Raw genomic sequence first — 25746 nt, forward strand, 5'->3', positions numbered from 1 at the left:
TTGTGAATTACAGTGCCCCTGAGCTCCTTTCTTCAACTCGCTTTCTTGTGACCTGGCCGCAACACCGCAGGGTGGCTTCAGGCCCTAATCTGGTTCCGGCCCGGCATGCTGAGCCTTTGGTTAATTCCTCTTCCTGGTGGGAAATGAGAGTTAAATTTGCCCGTCCAGACACCTCCAGCTAGCCTCTCATTGGTTCTCGCTATTCCTGTTCATCTTCCGCAGAAATTGCAAACTGGGCCAAACAGGAGGTTAAAGGGACTGACTCTCCAAGTGGGGAGAGTGTTAGTAAAGCGTCTGGAATGTTGCACCCGAGTACCAGGGGAGGAAAACTGAGACATATTTGAACACGTCTCCCGTTCACATGGTTGATCATACTCTGGGTTCCACATGCATGTTTTAGCTGAAGGAAGAATACCTTAAACCTGGAGAGTTGAGACACGTGTAATGGGTACCATGCAATATGACTTCAAAGGGTCTTCATTTGCTCACAGAACCTCTCCAATCCTATCACTGCTGCGTTTATTCCCCTGTACACACGCTTGATTCTCTTTTGGAGACATAGCAATCCATAGGTTTTAAGATACTTACTAGTCAGGTACATTCCTAGGGGTTTAATATGGGGTTTTGAGTCCATTTCGTTGAGCAAGGAGTAGCTCTTGTCTATTCCATATTTGGCTTAAGGAACTTTATCTGTGCTCATTTCAATCTCTGGTTTTATGCAGCACCCCAACTCACCTTTCCCCTTAAGCAAGCATAAGTTGGTTTTCTAAATTTGAGACCCTGTTCTGTTTTGGAATGCAGTTCCTGTGTAGCCAAGTTTACATTCCGTGTATTAGTGATATCTTATGATGTTTCTATTTCTGTGTGACTTATTTCAGTTAGAATCATCATACCTGAATCCACTCATTGTGCTGCTAAGGGCCTGATGACACAGATTTCATTGCTGAGTGATATTGCTTTGTAAGTAAATACCACAAGTTCTTTATCCATTTTTCACTTTCTGCGATGTTGAACTTGTACTGTAAACGAGGTTCTTGTAAACAGAGGCGTCCCAAACTTTGGGGTGGCTGTGTCTTTTTGATTTTAATTTCCCTAAGCTATAGGACCATAAGTGGCAGTGCCCTAGGCTCTGTTGCTTTGTTTTTTAGATGTTTCAGGAAACACCATACACTTCTCCCGAGTGTCTGTTGTCAATTTACATCCCGCCCATCAGCATAACAAGGCTCCCAGTTCTCCATGGCCTGTCCTGCCTTTCTGGATTTTACACTTTTTTCAGATGGCCGTTTTGACCGGGGGGAAGTGAGACTTCATTGTAGTGCAGATTTCCTTTGCAAGCTTGCTTGGTTGGCCAAAAAGGGCGTAGGCGTTTTTTCCTGAATATATTCAGGAAAAAACGCATACGCCCTTTTTGGCCAAGTGCATCATTGTGGACGTTCTGCCTCTTTTCCTATGCTTTCAATGCAATTCCAGTCTACCTCCTGAAATCGGTTTCCTGCAATTCTGCCCCGCTTTCAAGTCCTCTTGGCAGCCTTACTTCAGTCTATTTTTGGACGATAGCTGTCATTTATAACTCTGCAGGTTTGTGAATTACAGTGCCCCTGAGCTCCTTTCTTCAACTCGCTTTCTTTTGAGCTGGCCGCAACACCGCAGGATGGCTTCAGGCCCTAATCTGGTTCCGGCACGGCACGCTGAGCCTTTGGTTAATTCCTCTTCCTGGTGGGAAATGAGAGTTAAATTTGCCCGTCCAGACACCTCCAGCTAGCCTCTCATTGGTTCTCGCTATTCCTGTTCATCTTCCGCAGAAATTGCAAACTGGGCCAAACAGGAGGTTAAAGGGACTGACTCTCCAAGTCGGGAGAGTGTTAGTAAAGCGTCTGGAATGTTGCACCCGAGTACCAGGGTACGAAAACTGAGACATATTTGAACACGTCTCCCGATCACATGGTTGATCATACTCTAGGTTCCACATGCATGTTTTAGCTGAAGGAAGAATACCTTAAACCTGGGTAGTTGAAACCCGTGGAATGGGTACCATGCAATATGACTTCAAAGGGTCTTCATTTGCTCACCGAACCTCTCCAATCCTATCACTGCTGCGTTTATGCCCCTGTACACATGCTTGATTCTCTTTCGGAGACATAGCAATCCATAGGTTTTAAGATACTTACTAGTCAGGTACATTCTTAGGCGTTTAATATGCGGTGTTGAGTCCATTTCGTTGAGCAAGGAGTAGCTCTTGTCTATTCCATATTTGACTTAAGGAACTTTATCTGTGCTCATTTCAATCTCTGGTTTTATGCAGCACCCCAACTCACCTTTACCCTTAAGCAAGCATAAGTTGGTTTTCTAAATTTGAGACCCTGTTCTGTTCTGTAATTCAGTTCCTGTGTAGCCAAGTTTACATTCCGTGTATTACTGATATCTTATGATGTTTCTTTTTCTGTGTGACTTACTTCAGTTAGAATCATCGTACCTGAATCCACTCATTGTGCTGCTAAGGGCCTGATGACACAGATTTCATTGCTGAATGATATTGCTTTGTAAGTAAATACCACAAGTTCTTTATCCATTTTTCACTTTCTGCGATGTTGAACTTGTACTGTAAACGAGGTTCTTGTAAACAGAGCCGTTCCAAACTTTGGGGTGGCTGTGTCTTTTTGATTTTAATTTCCGTAAGCTATAGGACCATAAGTGGAAGTGCCCTAGGTTCTGTTGCTTTGTTTTTTAGATGTTTCAGGAAACACCATACACTTCTCCCGAGTGGTTGTTGGCAATTTACATCCCGCCCATCAGCATAACAAGGCTCCCAGTTCTCCATGGCCTGTCCTGCCTTTCTGGATTTTACACTTTTTTCAGATGGCCCATTTGACCGGGGGGAAGTGAGACTTCATTGTAGTGCAGATTTCCTTTGCAAGCTTGCTTGGTTGGCCAAAAAGGGCGTATGCGTTTTTTCCTGAATATATTCAGGAAAAAACGCATACGCCCTTTTTGGCCAAGTGCATCATTGTGGACGTTCTGCCTCTTTTCCTATGCTTTCAATGCAATTCCAGTCTACCTCCTGAAATCGGTTTCCTGCAATTCTGCCCCGCTTTCAAGTCCTCTTGGCAGCCTTACTTCAGTCTATTTTTGGACGATAGCTGTCATTTATAACTCTGCAGGTTTGTGAATTACAGTGCCCCTGAGCTCCTTTCTTCAACTCGCTTTCTTGTGACCTGGCCGCAACACCGCAGGATGGCTTCAGGCCCTAATCTGGTTCCGGCCCGGCACGCTGAGCCTTTGGTTATTTCCTCTTCCTGGTGGGAAATGAGAGTTAAATTTGCCCGTCCAGACACCTCCAGCTAGCCTCTCATTGGTTCTCGCTATTCCTGTTCATCTTCCGCAGAAATTGCAAACTGGGCCAAACAGGAGGTTAAAGGGACTGACTCTCCAAGTGGGGAGAGTGTTAGTAAAGCGTCTGGAATGTTGCACCCGAGTACCAGGGGAGGAAAACTGAGACATATTTGAACACGTCTCCCGATCACATGGTTGATCATACTCTAGGTTCCACATGCATGTTTTAGCTGAAGGAAGAATACCTTAAACCTGGGTAGTTGAAACCCGTGGAATGGGTACCATGCAATATGACTTCAAAGGGTCTTCATTTGCTCACCGAACCTCTCCAATCCTATCACTGCTGCGTTTATGCCCCTGTACACATGCTTGATTCTCTTTCGGAGACATAGCAATCCATAGGTTTTAAGATACTTACTAGTCAGGTATATTCTTAGGCGTTTAATATGCGGTGTTGAGTCCATTTCGTTGAGCAAGGAGTAGCTCTTGTCTATTCCATATTTGGCTTAAGGAACTTTATCTGTGCTCATTTCAATCTCTGGTTTTATGCAGCACCCCAACTCACCTTTACCCTTAAGCAAGCATAAGTTGGTTTTCTAAATTTGAGACCCTGTTCTGTTCTGTAATTCAGTTCCTGTGTAGCCAAGTTTACATTCCGTGTATTACTGATATCTTATGATGTTTCTTTTTCTGTGTGACTTACTTCAGTTAGAATCATCATACCTGAATCCACTCATTGTGCTGCTAAGGGCCTGATGACACAGATTTCATTGCTGAGTGATATTGCTTTGTAAGTAAATACCACAAGTTCTTTATCCATTTTTCACTTTCTGCGATGTTGAACTTGTACTGTAAACGAGGTTCTTGTAAACAGAGCCGTTCCAAACTTTGGGGTGGCTGTGTCTTTTTGATTTTAATTTCCCTAAGCTATAGGACCATAAGTGGCAGTGCCCTAGGCTCTGTTGCTTTGTTTTTTAGATGTTTCAGGAAACACCATACACTTCTCCCGAGTGTCTGTTGGCAATTTACATCCCGCCCATCAGCATAACAAGGCTCCCAGTTCTCCATGGCCTGTCCTGCCTTTCTGGATTTTACACTTTTTTCAGATGGCCCTTTTGACCGGGGGGAAGTGAGACTTCATTGTAGTACAGATTTCTTTTGCAAGCTTGCTTGGTTGGCCAAAAAGGGCGTATGCGTTTTTTCCTGAATATATTCAGGAAAAAACGCATACGCCCTTTTTGGCCAAGTGCATCATTGTGGACGTTCTGCCTCTTTTCCTATGCTTTCAATGCAATTCCAGTCTACCTCCTGAAATCGGTTTCCTGCAATTCTGCCCCGCTTTCAAGTCCTCTTGGCAGCCTTACTTCAGTCTATTTTTGGACGATAGCTGTCATTTATAACTCTGCAGGTTTGTGAATTACAGTGCCCCTGAGCTCCTTTCTTCAACTCGCTTTCTTTTGAGCTGGCCGCAACACCGCAGGATGGCTTCAGGCCCTAATCTGGTTCCGGCCCGGCATGCTGAGCCTTTGGTTAATTCCTCTTCCTGGTGGGAAATGAGAGTTAAATTTGCCCGTCCAGACACCTCCAGCTAGCCTCTCATTGGTTCTCGCTATTCCTGTTCATCTTCCGCAGAAATTGCAAACTGGGCCAAACAGGAGGTTAAAGGGACTGACTCTCCAAGTAGGGAGAGTGTTAGTAAAGCGTCTGGAATGTTGCACCCGAGTACCAGGGGAGGAAAACTGAGACATATTTGAACACGTCTCCCGTTCACATGGTTGATCATACTTGGGTTCCACATGCATGTTTTAGCTGAAGGAAGAATACCTTAAACCTGGAGAGTTGAGACCCGTGTAAAGGGTACCATGCAATATGACTTCAAAGGGTCTTCATTTGCTCACCGAACCTCTCCAATCCTATCACTGCTGCGTTTATGCCCCTGTACACATGCTTGATTCTCTTTCGGAGACATAGCAATCCATAGGTTTTAAGATACTTACTAGTCAGGTATATTCTTAGGCGTTTAATATGCGGTGTTGAGTCCATTTCGTTGAGCAAGGAGTAGCTCTTGTCTATTCCATATTTGGCTTAAGGAACTTTATCTGTGCTCATTTCAATCTCTGGTTTTATGCAGCACCCCAACTCACCTTTACCCTTAAGCAAGCATAAGTTGGTTTTCTAAATTTGAGACCCTGTTCTGTTCTGTAATTCAGTTCCTGTGTAGCCAAGTTTACATTCCGTGTATTACTGATATCTTATGATGTTTCTTTTTCTGTGTGACTTACTTCAGTTAGAATCGTCATACCTGAATCCAGTCATTGTGCTGCTAAGGGCCTGATGACACAGATTTCATTGCTGAGTGATATTGCTTTGTAAGTAAATACCACAAGTTCTTTATCCATTTTTCACTTTCTGCGATGTTGAATTTGTACTGTAAACGAGGTTCTTGTAAACAGAGCCGTTCCAAACTTTGGGGTGGCTGTGTCTTTTTGATTTTAATTTCCCTAAGCTATAGGACCATAAGTGGAAGTGCCCTAGGCTCTGTTGCTTTGTTTTTTAGATGTTTCAGGAAACACCATACACTTCTCCCGAGTGGTTGTTGGCAATTTACATCCCGCCCATCAGCATAACAAGGCTCCCAGTTCTCCATGGCCTGTCATGCCTTTCTGGATTTTACACTTTTTTCAGATGGCCCTTTTGACCAGGGGGAAGTGAGACTTCATTGTAGTGCAGATTTCCTTTGCAAGCTTGCTTGGTTGGCCAAAAAGGGCGTATGCGTTTTTCCTGAATATATTCAGGAAAAAACGCATACGCCCTTTTTGGCCAAGTGCATCATTGTGGACGTTCTGCCTCTTTTCCTATGCTTGCAATGCAATTCCAGTCTACCTCCTGAAATCGGTTTCCTGCAATTCTGCCCCGCTTTCAAGTCCTCTTGGCAGCCTTACTTCAGTCTATTTTTGGACGATAGCTGTCATTTATAACTCTGCAGGTTTGTGAATTACAGTGACCCTGAGCTCCTTTCTTCAACTCGCTTTCTTGTGACCTGGCCGCAACACCGCAGGATGGCTTCAGGCCCTAATCTGGTTCCGGTACGGCACGCTGAGCCTTTGGTTATTTCCTCTTCCTGGTGGGAAATGAGAGTTAAATTTGCCCGTCCAGACACCTCCAGCTAGCCTCTCATTGGTTCTCGCTATTCCTGTTCATCTTCCGCAGAAATTGCAAACTGGGCCAAACAGGAGTTTAAAGGCGCTGACTCTCCAAGTGGGGAGAGTGTTAGTAAAGCGTCTGGAATGTTGCACCCGAGTACCAGGGGAGGAAAACTGAGACATATTTGAACACGTCTCCCGTTCACATGGTTGATCATACTTGGGTTCCACATGCATGTTTTAGCTGAAGGAAGAATACATTAAACCTGGGTAGTTGAAACCCGTGGAATGGGTACCATGCAATATGACTTCAAAGGGTCTTCATTTGCTCACCGAACCTCTCCAATCCTATCACTGCTGCGTTTATGCCCCTGTACACATGCTTGATTCTCTTTCGGAGACATAGCAATCCATAGGTTTTAAGATACTTACTAGTCAGGTACATTCTTAGGCGTTTAATATGCGGTGTTGAGTCCATTTCGTTGAGCAAGGAGTAGCTCTTGTCTATTCCATATTTGACTTAAGGAACTTTATCTGTGCTCATTTCAATCTCTGGTTTTATGCAGCACCCCAACTCACCTTTACCCTTAAGCAAGCATAAGTTGGTTTTCTAAATTTGAGACCCTGTTCTGTTCTGTAATTCAGTTCCTGTGTAGCCAAGTTTACATTCCGTGTATTACTGATATCTTATGATGTTTCTTTTTCTGTGTGACTTATTTCAGTTAGAATCATCATACCTGAATCCACTCATTGTGATGCTAAGGGCCTGATGACATAGATTTCATTGCTGAGTGATATTGCTTTGTAAGTAAATACCACAACGTCTTTATCCATTTTTCACTTTCTGCGATGTTGAACTTGTACTGTAAACGAGGTTCTTGTAAACAGAGGCATCCCAAACTTTGGGGTGGCTGTGTCTTTTTGATTTTAATTTCCCTAAGCTATAGGACCATAAGTGGCAGTGCCCTAGGCTCTGTTGCTTTGTTTTTTAGATGTTTCAGGAAACACCATACACTTCTCCCAAGTGTCTGTTGGCAATTTACATCCCGCCCATCAGCATAACAAGGCTCCCAGTTCTCCATGGCCTGTCCTGCCTTTCTGGATTTTACACTTTTTTCAGATGGCCCTTTTGACCGGGGGGAAGTCAGACTTCATTGTAGTACAGATTTCCTTTGCAAGCTTGCTTGGTTGGCCAAAAAGGGCGTATGCGTTTTTTCCTGAATATATTCAGGAAAAAACGCATACGCCCTTTTTGGCCAAGTGCATCATTGTGGACGTTCTGCCTCTTTTCCTATGCTTTCAATGCAATTCCAGTCTACCTCCTGAAATCGGTTTCCTGCAATTCTGCCCCGCTTTCAAGTCCTCTTGGCAGCCTTACTTCAGTCTATTTTTGGACGATAGCTGTCATTTATAACTCTGCAGGTTTGTGAATTACAGTGCCCCTGAGCTCCTTTCTTCAACTCGCTTTCTTGTGAGCTGGCCGCAACACCGCAGGATGGCTTCAGGCCCTAATCTGGTTCCGGCCCGGCATGCTGAGCCTTTGGTTAATTCCTCTTCCTGGTGGGAAATGAGAGTTAAATTTGCCCGTCCAGACACCTCCAGCTAGCCTCTCATTGGTTCTCGCTATTCCTGTTCATCTTCCGCAGAAATTGCAAACTGGGCCAAACAGGAGGTTAAAGGGACTGACTCTCCAAGTGGGGAGAGTGTTAGTAAAGCGTCTGGAATGTTGCACCCGAGTACCAGGGGAGGAAAACTGAGACATATTTGAACACGTCTCCCGTTCACATGGTTGATCATACTTGGGTTCCACATGCATGTTTTAGCTGAAGGAAGAATACCTTAAACCTGGAGAGTTGAGACCCGTGTAATGGGTACCATGCAATATGACTTCAAAGGGTCTTCATTTGCTCACCGAACCTCTCCAATCCTATCACTGCTGCGTTTATGCCCCTGTACACATGCTTGATTCTCTTTCGGAGACATAGCAATCCATAGGTTTTAAGATACTTACTAGTCAGGTACATTCTTAGGCGTTTAATATGCGGTGTTGAGTCCATTTCGTTGAGCAAGGAGTAGCTCTTGTCTATTCCATATTTGACTTAAGGAACTTTATCTGTGCTCATTTCAATCTCTGGTTTTATGCAGCACCCAAACTCACCTTTACACTTAAGCAAGCATAAGTTGGTTTTCTAAATTTGAGACCCTGTTCTGTTCTGTAATTCAGTTCCTGTGTAGCCAAGTTTACATTCCGTGTATTACTGATATCTTATGATGTTTCTTTTTCTGTGTGACTTATTTCAGTTAGAATCATCATACCTGAATCCACTCATTGTGATGCTAAGGGCCTGATGACATAGATTTCATTGCTGAGTGATATTGCTTTGTAAGTAAATACCACAACGTCTTTATCCATTTTTCACTTTCTGCGATGTTGAACTTGTACTGTAAACGAGGTTCTTGTAAACAGAGGCGTCCCAAACTTTGGGGTGGCTGTGTCTTTTTGATTTTAATTTCCCTAAGCTATAGGACCATAAGTGGCAGTGCCCTAGGCTCTGTTGCTTTGTTTTTTAGATGTTTCAGGAAACACCATACACTTCTCCCGAGTGGTTGTTGGCAATTTACATCCCGCCCATCAGCATAACAAGGCTCCCAGTTCTCCATGGCCTGTCCTGCCTTTCTGGATTTTACACTTTTTTCAGATGGCCCTTTTGACCGGGGGGAAGTGAGACTTCATTGTAGTGCAGATTTCCTTTGCAAGCTTGCTTGGTTGGCCAAAAAGGGCGTATGCGTTTTTTCCTGAATATATTCAGGAAAAAACGCATACGCCCTTTTTGGCCAAGTGCATCATTGTGGACGTTCTGCCTCTTTTCCTATGCTTTCAATGCAATTCCAGTCTACCTCCTGAAATCGGTTTCCTGCAATTCTGCCCCGCTTTCAAGTCCTCTTGGCAGCCTTACTTCAGTCTATTTTTGGACGATAGCTGTCATTTATAACTCTGCAGGTTTGTGAATTACAGTGCCCCTGAGCTCCTTTCTTCAACTCGCTTTCTTTTGAGCTGGCCGCAACACCGCAGGATGGCTTCAGGCCCTAATCTGGTTCCGGCCCGGCATGCTGAGCCTTTGGTTAATTCCTCTTCCTGGTGGGAAATGAGAGTTAAATTTGCCCGTCCAGACACCTCCAGCTAGCCTCTCATTGGTTCTCGCTATTCCTGTTCATCTTCCGCAGAAATTGCAAACTGGGCCAAACAGGAGGTTAAAGGGACTGACTCTCCAAGTGGGGAGAGTGTTAGTAAAGCGTCTGGAATGTTGCACCCGAGTACCAGGGGAGGAAAACTGAGACATATTTGAACACGTCTCCCGATCACATGGTTGATCATACTCTAGGTTCCACATGCATGTTTTAGTTGAAGGAAGAATACCTTAAACCTTGGTAGTTGAAACCCGTGGAATGGGTACCATGCAATATGACTTCAAAGGGTCTTCATTTGCTCACCGAACCTCTCCAATCCTATCACTGCTGCATTTATGCCCCTGTACACATGCTTGATTCTCTTTCGGAGACATAGCAATCCATAAGTTTTAAGATACTTACTAGTCAGGTACATTCTTAGGCGTTTAATATGGGGTGTTGAGTCCATTTCGTTGAGCAAGGAGTAGCTCTTGTCTATTCCATATTTGGCTTAAGGAACTTTATCTGTGCACATTTCAATCTCTGGTTTTATGCAGCACCCCAACTCACCTTTACCCTTAAGCAAGAATAAGTTGGTTTTCTAAATTTGAGACCCTGTTCTGTTCTGTAATTCAGTTCCTGTGTAGCCAAGTTTACATTCCGTGTATTACTGATATCTTATGATGTTTCTTTTTCTGTGTGACTTATTTCAGTTAGAATCATCATACCTGAATCCACTCATTGTGCTGCTAAGGGCCTGATGACACAGATTTCATTGCTGAGTGATATTGCTTTGTAAGTAAATACCACAACTTCTTTATCCATTTTTCACTTTCTGCGATGTTGAACTTGTACTGTAAACGAGGTTCTTGTAAACAGAGCCGTTCCAAACTTTGGGGTGGCTGTGTCTTTTTGATTTTAATTTCCCTAAGCTATAGGACCATAAGTGGAAGTGCCCTAGGTTCTGTTGCTTTGTTTTTTAGATGTTTCAGGAAACACCATACACTTCTCCCCAGTGGTTGTTGGCAATTTACATCCCGCCCATCAGCATAACAAGGCTCCCAATTCTCCATGGCCTGTCCTGCCTTTCTGGATTTTACACTTTTTTCAGATGGCCCTTTTGACCGGGGGGAAGTGAGACTTCATTGTAGTGCAGATTTCCTTTGCAAGCTTGCTTGGTTGGCCAAAAAGGGCGTATGCGTTTTTTCCTGAATATATTCAGGAAAAAACGCATACGCCCTTTTTGACCAAGTGCATCATTGTGGACGTTCTGCCTCTTTTCCTATGCTTTCAATGCAATTCCAGTCTACCTCCTGAAATCGGTTTCCTGCAATTCTGCCCTGCTTTCAAGTCCTCATGGCAGCCTTACTTCAGTCTATTTTTGGACGATAGCTGTCATTTATAACTCTGCAGGTTTGTTAATTACAGTGCCCCTGATCTCCTTTCTTCAACTCGCTTTCTTTTGAGCTGGCCGCAACACCGCAGGATGGCTTCAGGCCCTAATCTGGTTCCGGTACGGCACGCTGAGCCTTTGGTTATTTCCTCTTCCTGGTGGGAAATGAGAGTTAAATTTGCCCGTCCAGACACCTCCAGCTAGCCTCTCATTGGTTCTCGCTATTCCTGTTCATCTTCCGCAGAAATTGCAAACTGGGCCAAACAGGAGGTTAAAGGCGCTCACTCTCCAAGTGGGGAGAGTGTTAGTAAAGCGTCTGGAATGTTGCACCCGAGTACCAGGGGAGGAAAACTGAGACATATTTGAACACGTCTCCCGTTCACATGGTTGATCATACTTGGGTTCCACATGCATGTTTTAGCTGAAGGAAGAATACCTTAAACCTGGAGAGTTGAGACCCGTGTAATGGGTACCATGCAATATGACTTCAAAGGGTCTTCATTTGCTCACCGAACCTCTCCAATCCTATCACTGCTGCGTTTATGCCCCTGTACACATGCTTGATTCTCTTTCGGAGACATAGCAATCTATAGGTTTTAAGATACTTACTAGTCAGGTACATTCTTAGGCGTTTAATATGCGGTGTTGAGTCCATTTCGTTGAGCAAGGAGTAGCTCTTGTCTATTCCATATTTGGCTTAAGGAACTTTATCTGTGCTCATTTCAATCTCTGGTTTTATGCAGCACCCCAACTCACCTTTACCCTTAAGCAAGCATAAGTTGGTTTTCTAAATTTGAGACCCTGTTGTGTTCTGTAATTCAGTTCCTGTCTAGCCAAGTTTACATTCCGTGTATTACTGATATCTTATGATGTTTCTTTTTCTGTGTGACTTATTTCAGTTAGAATCATCATACCTGAATCCACTCATTGTGCTGCTAAGTGCCTGATGACACAGATTTCATTGCTGAGTGATATTGCTTTCTAAGTAAATACCACAACTTCTTTATCCATTTTTCACTTTCTGCGATGTTGAACTTGTACTGTAAACGAGGTTCTTGTAAACAGAGCCGTTCCAAACTTTGGGGTGGCTGTGTCTTTTTGATTTTAATTTCCCTAAGCTATAGGACCATAAGTGGAAGTGCCCTAGGTTCTGTTGCTTTGTTTTTTAGATGTTTCAGGAAACACCATACACTTCTCCCGAGTGGTTGTTGGCAATTTACATCCCGCCCTTCAGCATAACTAGGCTCCCAGTTCTCCTTGGCCTGTCCTGCCTTTCTGGATTTTACACTTTTTTCAGATGGCCCTTTTGACCGGGGGAAGTGAGACTTCATTGTAGTGCAGATTTCCTTTGCAAGCTTGCTGGGTTGGCCAAAAAGGGCGTATGCGTTTTTTCCTGAATATATTCAGGAAAAAACGCATACGCCCTTTTTGGCCAAGTGCATCATTGTGGACGTTCTGCCTCTTTTCCTATGCTTGCAATGCAATTCCAGTCTACCTCCTGAAATCGGTTTCCTGCAATTCTGCCCCGCTTTCAAATCCTCTTGGCAGCCTTACTTCAGTCTATTTTTGGACGATAGCTGTCATTTATAACTCTGCAGGTTTGTGAATTACAGTGCCCCTGAGTTCCTTTCTTCAACTCGCTTTCTTGTGAGCTGGCCGCAACACCGCAGGATGGCTTCAGGCCCTAATCAGGTTCCCTTATGGCACGCTGAGCCTTTGGTTATTTCCTCTTCCTGGTGGGAAATGAGAGTTAAATTTGCCCGTCCAGACACCTCCAGCTAGCCTCTCATTGGTTCTCGCTATTCCTGTTCATCTTCCGCAGAAATTGCAAACTGGGCCAAACAGGAGGTTAAAGGCGCTGACTCTCCAAGTCGGGAGAGTGTTAGTAAAGCGTCTGGAATGTTGCACCCGAGTACCAGGGGAGGAAAACTGAGACATATTTGAACACGTCTCCCGATCACATGGTTGATCATACTCTAGGTTCCACATGCATGTTTTAGCTGAAGGAAGAATACCTTAAACCTGGAGAGTTAAGACCCGTGGAATGGGTACCATGCAATATGACTTCAAAGGGTCTTCATTTGCTCACCGAACCTCTCCAATCCTATCACTGCTGCGTTTATGCCCCTGTACACATGCTTGATTCTCTTTCGGAGACATAGCAATCCATAGGTTTTAAGATACTTACTAGTCAGGTACATTCTTAAGCGTTTAATATGCGGTGTTGAGTCCATTTCGTTGAGCAAGGAGTAGCTCTTATCTATTCCATATTTGACTTAAGGAATTTTATCTGTGCTCATTTCAATCTCTGGTTTTATGCTGCACCACAACTCACCTTTACCCTTAAGCAAGCATAAGTTGGTTTTCTAAATTTGAGACCCTGTTCTGTTCTGTAATTCTGTTCCTGTGTAGCCAAGTTTACATTCCGTGTATTACTGATATCTTATGATGTTTCTTTTTCTGTGTGACTTATTTCAGTTAGAATCATCATACCTGAATCCACTCATTGTGCTGCTAAGGGCCTGATGACACAGATTTCATTGCTGAGTGATATTGCTTTGTAAGTAAATACCACAAGTTCTTTATCCATTTTTCACTTTCTGCGATGTTGAACTTGTACTGTAAACGAGGTTCTTGTAAATAGAGCCTTTTCAAACTTTGGGGTGGCTGTGTCTTTTTGATTTTAATTTCCCTAAGCTATAGGACCATAAGTGGAAGTGCCCTAGGCTCTGTTGCTTTGTTTTTTAGATGTTTCAGGAAACACCATACACTTCTCCCGAGTGGTTGTTGGCAATTTACATCCCGCCCATCAGCATAACAAGGCTCCCAGTTCTCCATGGCCTGTCCTGTCTTTCTGGATTTTACACTTTTTTCAGATGGCCCTTTTGACCGGGGGGAAGTGAGACTTCATTGTAGTGCAGATTTCCTTTGCAAGCTTGTTGGGTTGGCCAAAAAGGGCGTATGCGTTTTTTCCTGAATATATTCAGGAAAAAACGCATACGCCCTTTTTGGCCAAGTGCATCATTGTGGACGTTCTGCCTCTTTTCCTATGCTTGCAATGCAATTCCAGTCTACCTCCTGAAATCGGTTTCCTGCAATTCTGCCCCGCTTTCAAGTCCTCTTGGCAGCCTTACTTCAGTATATTTTTGGACGATAGCTGTCATTTATAACTCTGCAGGTTTGTGAATTACAGTGCCCCTGAGCTCCTTTCTTCAACTCGCTTTCTTTTGAGCTGGCCGCAACACCGCAGGACGGCTTCAGGCCCTAATCTGGTTCTGGCACGGCACGCTGAGCCTTTGGTTAATTCCTCTTCCTGGTGGGAAATGAGAGTTAAAATTGCCCGTCCAGACACCTCCAGCTAGCCTCTCATTGGTTCTCGCTATTCCTGTTCATCTTCCACAGAAATTGCAAACTGGGCCAAACAGGAGGTTAAAGGGACTGACTCTCCAAGTCGGGAGAGTGTTACTAAAGCATCTGGAATGTTGCACCCGAGTACCAGGGTACAAAAACTGAGACATATTTGAACACGTCTCCCGATCACATGGTTGATCATACTCTAGGTTCCACATGCATGTTTTAGCTGAAGGAAGAATACCTTAAACCTGGAGAGTTAAGACCCGTGGAATGGGTACCATGCAATATGACTTCAAAGGGTCTTCATTTGCTCACCGAACCTCTCCAATCCTATCACTGCTGCGTTTATGCCCCTGTACACATGCTTGATTCTCTTTCGGAGACATAGCGATCCATAGGTTTTAAGATACTTACTAGTCAGGTACATTCTTAGGCGTTTAATATGCGGTGTTGAGTCCATTTCGTTGAGCAAGGAGTAGCTCTTGTCTATTCCATATTTGACTTAAGGAACTTTATCTGTGCTCATTTCAATCTCTGGTTTTATGCAGCACCCCAACTCACCTTTACCCTTAAGCAAGCATAAGTTGGTTTTCTAAATTTGAGACCCTGTTCTGTTCTGTAATTCAGTTCCTGTGTAGCCAAGTTTACATTCCGTGTATTACTGATATCTTATGATGTTTCTTTTTCTGTGTGACTTATTTCAGTTAGAATCATCATACCTGAATCCACTCATTGTGCTGCTAAGGGCCTGATGACACAGATTTCATTGCTGAGTGATATTGCTTTGTAAGTAAATACCACAACTTCTTTATCCATTTTTCACTTTCTGCGATGTTGAACTTGTACTGTAAACGAGGTTCTTGTAAACAGAGCCTTTCCAAACTTTGGGGTGGCTGTGTCTTTTTGATTTTAATTTCCCTAAGCTATAGGACCATAAGTGGAAGTGCCCTAGGCTCTGTTGCTTTGTTTTTTAGATGTTTCAGGAAACACCATACACTTCTCCCGAGTGGTTGTTGGCAATTTACATCCCGCCCATCAGCATAACAAGGCTCCCAGTTCTCCATGGCCTGTCCTGTCTTTCTGGATTTTACACTTTTTTCAGATGGCCCTTTTGACCGGGGGGAAGTGAGACTTCATTGTAGTGCAGATTTCCTTTGCAAGCTTGCTGGGTTGGCCAAAAAGGGCGTATGCGTTTTTTCCTGAATATATTCAGGAAAAAACGCATACGCCCTTTTTGGCCAAGTGCATCATTGTGGACGTTCTGCCTCTTTTCCTATGCTTTCAATGCAATTCCAGTCTACCTCCTGAAATCGGTTTCCTGCAATTCTGCCCCGCTTTCAAGTCCTCTTGGCAGCCTTACTTCAGTCTATTTTTGGACGATAGCTGTCATTTATAACTCTGCAGGTTTGTGAATTACAGTGCCCCTGAGCTCCTTTCTTCAACTCGCTTTCTTTTGAGCTGGCCGCAACACCGCAGGATGGCTTCAGGCACTAATCTGGTTCTGGCACGGCACGCTGAGCCTTTGGTTAATTCCTCTTCCTGGTGGGAAATGAGAGTTAAAATTGCCCGTCCAGACACCTCCAGCTAGCCTCTCATTGGTTCTCGCTATTCCTGTTCATCTTCCGCAGAAATTGCAAACTGGGCCAAACAGGAGGTTAAAGGGACTGACTCTCCAAGTCGGGAGAGTGTTACTAAAGCGTCTGGAATGTTGCACCCGAGTACCAGGGTACGAAAACTGAGACATATTTGAACACGTCTCCCGATCACATGGTTGATCATACTCTAGGTTCCACATGCATGTTTTAGCTGAAGGAAGAATACCTTAAACCTGGAGAGTTAAGACCCGTGGAATGGGTACCATGCAATATGACTTCAAAGGGTCTTCATTTGCTCACCGAACCTCTCCAATCCTATCACTGCTGCGTTTATGCCCCTGTACACATGCTTGATTCTCTTTCGGAGACATAGCGATCCATAGGTTTTAAGATACTTACTAGTCAGGTACATTCTTAGGCGTTTAATATGCGGTGTTGAGTCCATTTCGTTGAGCAAGGAGTAGCTCTTGTCTATTCCATATTTGACTTAAGGAACTTTATCTGTGCTCATTTCATACTCTGGTTTTATGCAGCACCCCAACTCACCTTTACCCTTAAGCAAGCATAAGTTGGTTTTCTAAATTTGAGACCCTGTTCTGTTCTGTAATTCAGTTCCTGTGTAGCCAAGTTTACATTCCGTGTATTACTGATATCTTATGATGTTTCTTTTTCTGTGTGACTTATTTCAGTTAGAATCATCATACCTGAATCCACTCATTGTGCTGCTAAGGGCCTGATGACACAGATCTCATTGCTGAGTGATATTGCTTTGTAAGTAAATACCACAACTTCTTTATCTATTTTTCACTTTCTGCGATGTTGAACTTGTACTGTAAACGAGGTTCTTGTAAACAGAGCCGTTCCAAACTTTGGGGTGGCTGTGTCTTTTTGATTTTAATTTCCCTAAGCTATAGGACCATAAGTGGAAGTGCCCTAGGTTCTGTTGCTTTGTTTTTTAGATGTTTCAGGAAACACCATACACTTCTCCCAAGTGTCTGTTGGCAATTTACATCCCGCCCATCAGCATAACAAGGCTCCCAGTTCTCCATGGCCTGTCCTGCCTTTCTGGATTTTACACTTTTCTCAGATGGCCCTTTTGACCGGGGGGAAGTGAGACTTCATTGTAGTGCAGATTTCCTTTGCAAGCTTGCTTGGTTGGCCAAAAAGGGCGTATGCGTTTTTTCCTGAATATATTCAGGAAAAAACGCATACGCCCTTTTTGGCCAAGTGCATCATTGTGGACGTTCTGCCTCTTTTCCTATGCTTTCAATGCAATTCCAGTCTACCTCCTGAAATCGGTTTCCTGCAATTCTGCCCCGCTTTCAAGTCCTCTTGGCAGCCTTACTTCAGTCTATTTTTGGACGATAGCTGTCATTTATAACTCTGCAGGTTTGTGAATTACAGTGCCCCTGAGCTCCTTTCTTCAACTCGCTTTCTTTTGAGCTGGCCGCAACACCGCAGGATGGCTTCAGGCCCTAATCTGGTTCCGGCACGGCACGCTGAGCCTTTGGTTAATTCCTCTTCCTGGTGGGAAATGAGAGTTAAATTTGCCCGTCCAGACACCTCCAGCTAGCCTCTCATTGGTTCTCGCTATTCCTGTTCATCTTCCGCAGAAATTGCAAACTGGGCCAAACAGGAGGTTAAAGGGACTGACTCTCCAAGTCGGGAGAGTGTTAGTAAAGCATCTGGAATGTTGCACCCGAGTACCAGGGTACGAAAACTGAGACATATTTGAACACGTCTCCTGATCACATGGTTGATCATACTCTAGGTTCCACATGCATGTTTTAGCTGAAGGAAGAATACCTTAAACCTGGAGAGTTGAGACCCGTGGAATGGGTACCATGCAATATGACTTCAAAGGGTCTTCATTTGCTCACCGAACCTCTCCAATCCTATCACTGCTGCGTTTATGCCCCTGTACACATGCTTGATTCTCTTTCGGAGACATAGCAATCCATAGGTTTTAAGATACTTCCTAGTCAGGTACATTCTTAGGCGTTTAATATGGGGTGTTGAGTCCATTTCGTTGAGCAAGGAGTAGCTCTTGTCTATTCCATATTTGGCTTAAGGAACTTTATCTGTGCTCATTTCAATCTCTGGTTTTATGCAGCACCCCAACTCACCTTTACCCTTAAGCAAGCATAAGTTGGTTTTCTAAATTTGAGACCCTGTTGTGTTCTGTAATTCAGTTCCTGTGTAGCCAAGTTTACATTCCGTGTATTACTGATATCTTATGATGTTTCTTTTTCTGTGTGACTTATTTCAGTTAGAATCATCATACCTGAATCCACTCATTGTGCTGCTAAGTGCCTGATGACACAGATTTCATTGCTGAGTGATATTGCTTTCTAAGTAAATACCACAACTTCTTTATCCATTTTTCACTTTCTGCGATGTTGAACTTGTACTGTAAACGAGGTTCTTGTAAACAGAGCCGTTCCAAACTTTGGGGTGGCTGTGTCTTTTTGATTTTAATTTCCCTAAGCTATAGGACCATAAGTGGAAGTGCCCTAGGTTCTGTTGCTTTGTTTTTTAGATGTTTCAGGAAACACCATACACTTCTCCCGAGTGGTTGTTGGCAATTTACATCCCGCCCTTCAGCATAACTAGGCTCCCAGTTCTCCATGGCCTGTCCTGCCTTTCTGGATTTTACACTTTTTTCAGATGGCCCTTTTGACCGGGGGGAAGTGAGACTTCATTGTAGTGCAGATTTCCTTTGCAAGCTTGCTGGGTTGGCCAAAAAGGGCGTATGCGTTTTTTCCTGAATATATTCAGGAAAAAACGCATACGCCCTTTTTGGCCAAGTGCATCATTGTGGACGTTCTGCCTCTTTTCCTATGCTTGCAATGCAATTCCAGTCTACCTCCTGAAATCGGTTTCCTGCAATTCTGCCCCGCTTTCAAATCCTCTTGGCAGCCTTACTTCAGTCTATTTTTGGACGATAGCTGTCATTTATAACTCTGCAGGTTTGTGAATTACAGTGCCCCTGAGTTCCTTTCTTCAACTCGCTTTCTTGTGAGCTGGCCGCAACACCGCAGGATGGCTTCAGGCCCTAATCAGGTTCCCTTACGGCACGCTGAGCCTTTGGTTATTTCCTCTTCCTGGTGGGAAATGAGAGTTAAATTTGCCCGTCCAGACACCTCCAGCTAGCCTCTCATTGGTTCTCGCTATTCCTGTTCATCTTCCACAGAAATTGCAAACTGGGCCAAACAGGAGGTTAAAGGGACTGACTCTCCAAGTCGGGAGAGTGTTACTAAAGCGTCTGGAATGTTGCACCCGAGTACCAGGGTACAAAAACTGAGACATATTTGAACACGTCTCCCGATCACATGGTTGATCATACTCTAGGTTCCACATGCATGTTTTAGCTGAAGGAAGAATACCTTAAACCTGGAGAGTTAAGACCCGTGGAATGGGTACCATGCAATATGACTTCAAAGGGTCTTCATTTGCTCACCGAACCTCTCCAATCCTATCACTGCTGCGTTTATGCCCCTGTACACATGCTTGATTCTCTTTCGGAGACATAGCGATCCATAGGTTTTAAGATACTTACTAGTCAGGTACATTCTTAGGCGTTTAATATGCGGTGTTGAGTCCATTTCGTTGAGCAAGGAGTAGCTCTTGTCTATTCCATATTTGACTTAAGGAACTTTATCTGTGCTCATTTCATACTCTGGTTTTATGCAGCACCCCAACTCACCTTTACCCTTAAGCAAGCATAAGTTGGTTTTCTAAATTTGAGACCCTGTTCTGTTCTGTAATTCAGTTCCTGTGTAGCCAAGTTTACATTCCGTGTATTACTGATATCTTATGATGTTTCTTTTTCTGTGTGACTTATTTCAGTTAGAATCATCATACCTGAATCCACTCATTGTGCTGCTAAGGGCCTGATGACACAGATCTCATTGCTGAGTGATATTGCTTTGTAAGTAAATACCACAACTTCTTTATCTATTTTTCACTTTCTGCGATGTTGAACTTGTACTGTAAACGAGGTTCTTGTAAACAGAGCCGTTCCAAACTTTGGGGTGGCTGTGTCTTTTTGATTTTAATTTCCCTAAGCTATAGGACCATAAGTGGAAGTGCCCTAGGTTCTGTTGCTTTGTTTTTTAGATGTTTCAGGAAACACCATACACTTCTCCCAAGTGTCTGTTGGCAAATTACATCCCGCCCATCAGCATAACAAGGCTCCCAGTTCTCCATGGCCTGTCCTGCCTTTCTGGATTTTACACTTTTTTCAGATGGCCCTTTTGACCGGGGGGAAGTGAGACTTCATTGTAGTACAGATTTCCTTTGCAAGCTTGCTTGGTTGGCCAAAAAGGGCGTATGCGTTTTTTCCTGAATATATTCAGGAAAAAACGCATACGCCCTTTTTGGCCAAGTGCATCATTGTGGACGTTCTGCCTCTTTTCCTATGCTTTCAATGCAATTCCAGTCTACCTCCTGAAATCGGTTTCCTGCAATTCTGCCCCGCTTTCAAGTCCTCTTGGCAGCCTTACTTCAGTCTATTTTTGGACGATAGCTGTCATTTATAACTCTGCAGGTTTGTGAATTACAGTGCCCCTGAGCTCCTTTCTTCAACTCGCTTTCTTGTGACCTGGCCGTAACACCGCAGGATGGCTTCAGGCCCTAATCTGGTTCCGGCCCGGCATGCTGAGCCTTTGGTTAATTCCTCTTCCTGGTGGGAAATGAGAGTTAAATTTGCCTGTCCAGACACCTCCAGCTAGCCTCTCATTGGTTCTCGCTATTCCTGTTCATCTTCCGCAGAAATTGCAAACTGGGCCAAACAGGAGGTTAAAGGGACTGACTCTCCAAGTCGGGAGAGTGTTAGTAAAGCATCTGGAATGTTGCACCCGAGTACCAGGGTACGAAAACTGAGACATATTTGAACACGTCTCCCGATCACATGGTTGATCATACTCTAGGTTCCACATGCATGTTTTAGCTGAAGGAAGAATACCTTAAACCTGGAGAGTTGAGACCCGTGTAATGGGTACCATGCAATATGACTTCAAAGGGTCTTCATTTGCTCACCGAACCTCTCCAATCCTATCACTGCTGCGTTTATGCCCCTGTACACATGCTTGATTCTCTTTCGGAGACATAGCAATCCATAGGTTTTAAGATACTTCCTAGTCAGGTACATTCTTAGGCGTTTAATATGGGGTGTTGAGTCCATTTCGTTGAGCAAGGAGTAGCTCTTGTCTATTCCATATTTGGCTTAAGGAACTTTATCTGTGCTCATTTCAATCTCTGGTTTTATGCAGCACCCCAACTCACCTTTACCCTTAAGCAAGCATAAGTTGGTTTTCTAAATTTGAGACCCTGTTCTGTTCTGTAATTCAGTTCCTGTGTAGCCAAGTTTACATTCCGTGTATTACTGATATCTTATGATGTTTCTTTTTCTGTGTGACTTATTTCAGTTAGAATCATCATACCTGAATCCACTCATTGTGCTGCTAAGGGCCTGATGACACAGATCTCATTGCTGAGTGATATTGCTTTGTAAGTAAATACCACAACTTCTTTATCTATTTTTCACTTTCTGCGATGTTGAACTTGTACTGTAAACGAGGTTCTTGTAAACAGAGCCGTTCCAAACTTTGGGGTGGCTGTGTCTTTTTGATTTTAATTTCCCTAAGCTATAGGACCATAAGTGGAAGTGCCCTAGGTTCTGTTGCTTTGTTTTTTAGATGTTTCAGGAAACACCATACACTTCTCCCAAGTGTCTGTTGGCAAATTACATCCCGCCCATCAGCATAACAAGGCTCCCAGTTCTCCATGGCCTGTCCTGCCTTTCTGGATTTTACACTTTTCTCAGATGGCCCTTTTGACCGGGGGGAAGTGAGACTTCATTGTAGTGCAGATTTCCTTTGCAAGCTTGCTTGGTTGGCCAAAAAGGGCGTATGCGTTTTTTCCTGAATATATTCAGGAAAAAACGCATACGCCCTTTTTGGCCAAGTGCATCATTGTGGACGTTCTGCCTCTTTTCCTATGCTTTCAATGCAATTCCAGTCTACCTCCTGAAATCGGTTTCCTGCAATTCTGCCCCGCTTTCAAGTCCTCTTGGCAGCCTTACTTCAGTCTATTTTTGGACGATAGCTGTCATTTATAACTCTGCAGGTTTGTGAATTACAGTGCCCCTGAGCTCCTTTCTTCAACTCGCTTTCTTTTGAGCTGGCCGCAACACCGCAGGATGGCTTCAGGCCCTAATCTGGTTCCGGCACGGCACGCTGAGCCTTTGGTTAATTCCTCTTCCTGGTGGGAAATGAGAGTTAAATTTGCCCGTCCAGACACCTCCAGCTAGCCTCTCATTGGTTCTCGCTATTCCTGTTCATCTTCCGCAGAAATTGCAAACTGGGCCAAACAGGAGGTTAAAGGGACTGACTCTCCAAGTCGGGAGAGTGTTAGTAAAGCATCTGGAATGTTGCACCCGAGTACCAGGGTACGAAAACTGAGACATATTTGAACACGTCTCCCGATCACATGGTTGATCATACTCTAGGTTCCACATGCATGTTTTAGCTGAAGGAAGAATACCTTAAACCTGGAGAGTTGAGACCCGTGTAATGGGTACCATGCAATATGACTTCAAAGGGTCTTCATTTGCTCACCGAACCTCTCCAATCCTATCACTGCTGCGTTTATGCCCCTGTACACATGCTTGATTCTCTTTCGGAGACATAGCAATCCATAGGTTTTAAGATACTTCCTAGTCAGGTACATTCTTAGGCGTTTAATATGGGGTGTTGAGTCCATTTCGTTGAGCAAGGAGTAGCTCTTGTCTATTCCATATTTGGCTTAAGGAACTTTATCTGTGCTCATTTCAATCTCTGGTTTTATGCAGCACCCCAACTCACCTTTACCCTTAAGCAAGCATAAGTTGGTTTTCTAAATTTGAGACCCTGTTCTGTTCTGTAATTCAGTTCCTGTGTAGCCAAGTTTACATTCCGTGTATTACTGATATCTTATGATGTTTCTTTTTCTGTGTGACTTATTTCAGTTAGAATCATCATACCTGAATCCACTCATTGTGCTGCTAAGGGCCTGATGACACAGATCTCATTGCTGAGTGATATTGCTTTGTAAGTAAATACCACAACTTCTTTATCTATTTTTCACTTTCTGCGATGTTGAACTTGTACTGTAAACGAGGTTCTTGTAAACAGAGCCGTTCCAAACTTTGGGGTGGCTGTGTCTTTTTGATTTTAATTTCCCTAAGCTATAGGACCATAAGTGGAAGTGCCCTAGGTTCTGTTGCTTTGTTTTTTAGATGTTTCAGGAAACACCATACACTTCTCCCAAGTGTCTGTTGGCAAATTACATCCCGCCCATCAGCATAACAAGGCTCCCAGTTCTCCATGGCCTGTCCTGCCTTTCTGGATTTTACACTTTTCTCAGATGGCCCTTTTGACCGGGGGGAAGTGAGACTTCATTGTAGTGCAGATTTCCTTTGCAAGCTTGCTTGGTTGGCCAAAAAGGGCGTATGCGTTTTTTCCTGAATATATTCAGGAAAAAACGCATACGCCCTTTTTGGCCAAGTGCATCATTGTGGACGTTCTGCCTCTTTTCCTATGCTTTCAATGCAATTCCAGTCTACCTCCTGAAATCGGTTTCCTGCAATTCTGCCCCGCTTTCAAGTCCTCTTGGCAGCCTTACTTCAGTCTATTTTTGGACGATAGCTGTCATTTATAACTCTGCAGGTTTGTGAATTACAGTGCCCCTGAGCTCCTTTCTTCAACTCGCTTTCTTTTGAGCTGGCCGCAACACCGCAGGATGGCTTCAGGCCCTAATCTGGTTCCGGCACGGCACGCTGAGCCTTTGGTTAATTCCTCTTCCTGGTGGGAAATGAGAGTTAAATTTGCCCGTCCAGACACCTCCAGCTAGCCTCTCATTGGTTCTCGCTATTCCTGTTCATCTTCCGCAGAAATTGCAAACTGGGCCAAACAGGAGGTTAAAGGGACTGACTCTCCAAGTCGGGAGAGTGTTAGTAAAGCATCTGGAATGTTGCACCCGAGTACCAGGGTACGAAAACTGAGACATATTTGAACACGTCTCCCGATCACATGGTTGATCATACTCTAGGTTCCACATGCATGTTTTAGCTGAAGGAAGAATACCTTAAACCTGGAGAGTTGAGACCCGTGTAATGGGTACCATGCAATATGACTTCAAAGGGTCTTCATTTGCTCACCGAACCTCTCCAATCCTATCACTGCTGCGTTTATGCCCCTGTACACATGCTTGATTCTCTTTCGGAGACATAGCAATCCATAGGTTTTAAGATACTTCCTAGTCAGGTACATTCTTAGGCGTTTAATATGGGGTGTTGAGTCCATTTCGTTGAGCAAGGAGTAGCTCTTGTCTATTCCATATTTGGCTTAAGGAACTTTATCTGTGCTCATTTCAATCTCTGGTTTTATGCAGCACCCCAACTCACCTTTACCCTTAAGCAAGAATAAGTTGGTTTTCTAAATTTGAGACCCTGTTGTGTTCTGTAATTCAGTTCCTGTGTAGCTAAGTTTAAATTCCGTGTATTACTGATATCTTATGATGTTTCTTTTTCTGTGTGACTTATTTCAGTTAGAATCATCATACCTGAATCCACTCATTGTGCTGCTAAGGGCCTGATGACACAGATTTCATTGCTGAGTGATATTGCTTTGTAAGTAAATACCACAACTTCTTTATCCATTTTTCACTTTCTGCGATGTTGAACTTGTACTGTAAACGAGGTTCTTGTAAACAGAGCCGTTCCAAACTTTGGGGTGGCTGTGTCTTTTTGATCTTAATTTCCCTAAGCTATAGGACCATAAGTGGAAGTGCCCTAGGTTCTGTTGCTTTGTTTTTTAGATGATTCAGGAAACACCATACACTTCTCCGGAGTGGTTGTTGTTAATTTACATCCCGCCCATCAGCATAACAAGGCTCCCAGTTCTCCATGGCCTGTCCTGCCTTTCTGGATTTTACACTTTTTTCAGATGGCCCTTTTGACCGGGGGGAAGTGAGACTTCATTGTAGTGCAGATTTCCTTTGCAAGCTTGCTTGGTTTGCCAAAAAGGGCGTATGCGTTTTTTCCTGAATATATTCAGGAAAAAACGCATACGCCCTTTTTGGCCAAGTGCATCATTGTGGACGTTCTGCCTCTTTTCCTATGCTTTCAATGCAATTCCAGTCTACCTCCTGAAATCGGTTTCCTGCAATTCTGCCCCGCTTTCAAGTCCTCTTGGCAGCCTTACTTCAGTCTATTTTTGAACGATAGCTGTCATTTATAACTCTGCAGGTTTGTGAATTACAGTGCCCCTGAGCTCCTTTCTTCAACTCGCTTTCTTTTGAGCTGGCCGCAACACCGCAGGATGGCTTCAGGCCCTAATCTGGTTCCGGCACGGCACGCTGAGCCTTTGGTTATTTCCTCTTCCTGTTGGGAAATGAGAGTTAAATTTGCCCGTCCAGACACCTCCAGCTTGTCTCTCATTGGTTCTCGCTATTCCTGTTCATCTTCCGCAGAAATTGCAAACTGGGCCAAACAGGAGGTTAAAGGCGCTGACTCTCCAAGTCGGGAGAGTGTTAGTAAAGCGTCTGGAATGTTGCACCCGAGTACCAGGGGAGGAAAACTGAGACATATTTGAACACGTCTCCCGATCACATGGTTGATCATACTCTAGGTTCCACATGCATGTTTTAGCTGAAGGAAGAATACCTTAAACCTGGAGAGTTAAGACCCGTGTAATGGGTACCATGCAATATGACTTCAAAG

At 43.9% G+C, this 25746-nt stretch overlaps 1 long non-coding RNA gene across 47 annotated transcripts in view; it reads left to right on the plus strand.

The window, feature by feature from the left end:
* Positions 1–25746, plus strand: part of LOC307181221 — a 2056127-nt gene that overhangs the window by 664486 nt on the left and 1365895 nt on the right. Inside the window, exon 1 of one of the 47 annotated variants that reach the window (XR_013826146.1) lies at positions 18256–18338. The exons of the other annotated variants lie outside the window; for them this stretch is intronic. This is a non-coding gene — a long non-coding RNA (uncharacterized lncRNA). Of the gene's footprint in view, positions 1–18255; positions 18339–25746 lie in introns of those variants that run through there. 47 annotated transcript variants of the gene reach the window in all.

This window comes from Stenella coeruleoalba (genome assembly GCF_951394435.1).
Source record: "Stenella coeruleoalba genome assembly, contig: scaffold_47, whole genome shotgun sequence".
Taxonomy (NCBI): Eukaryota; Metazoa; Chordata; class Mammalia; order Artiodactyla; family Delphinidae; genus Stenella; species Stenella coeruleoalba.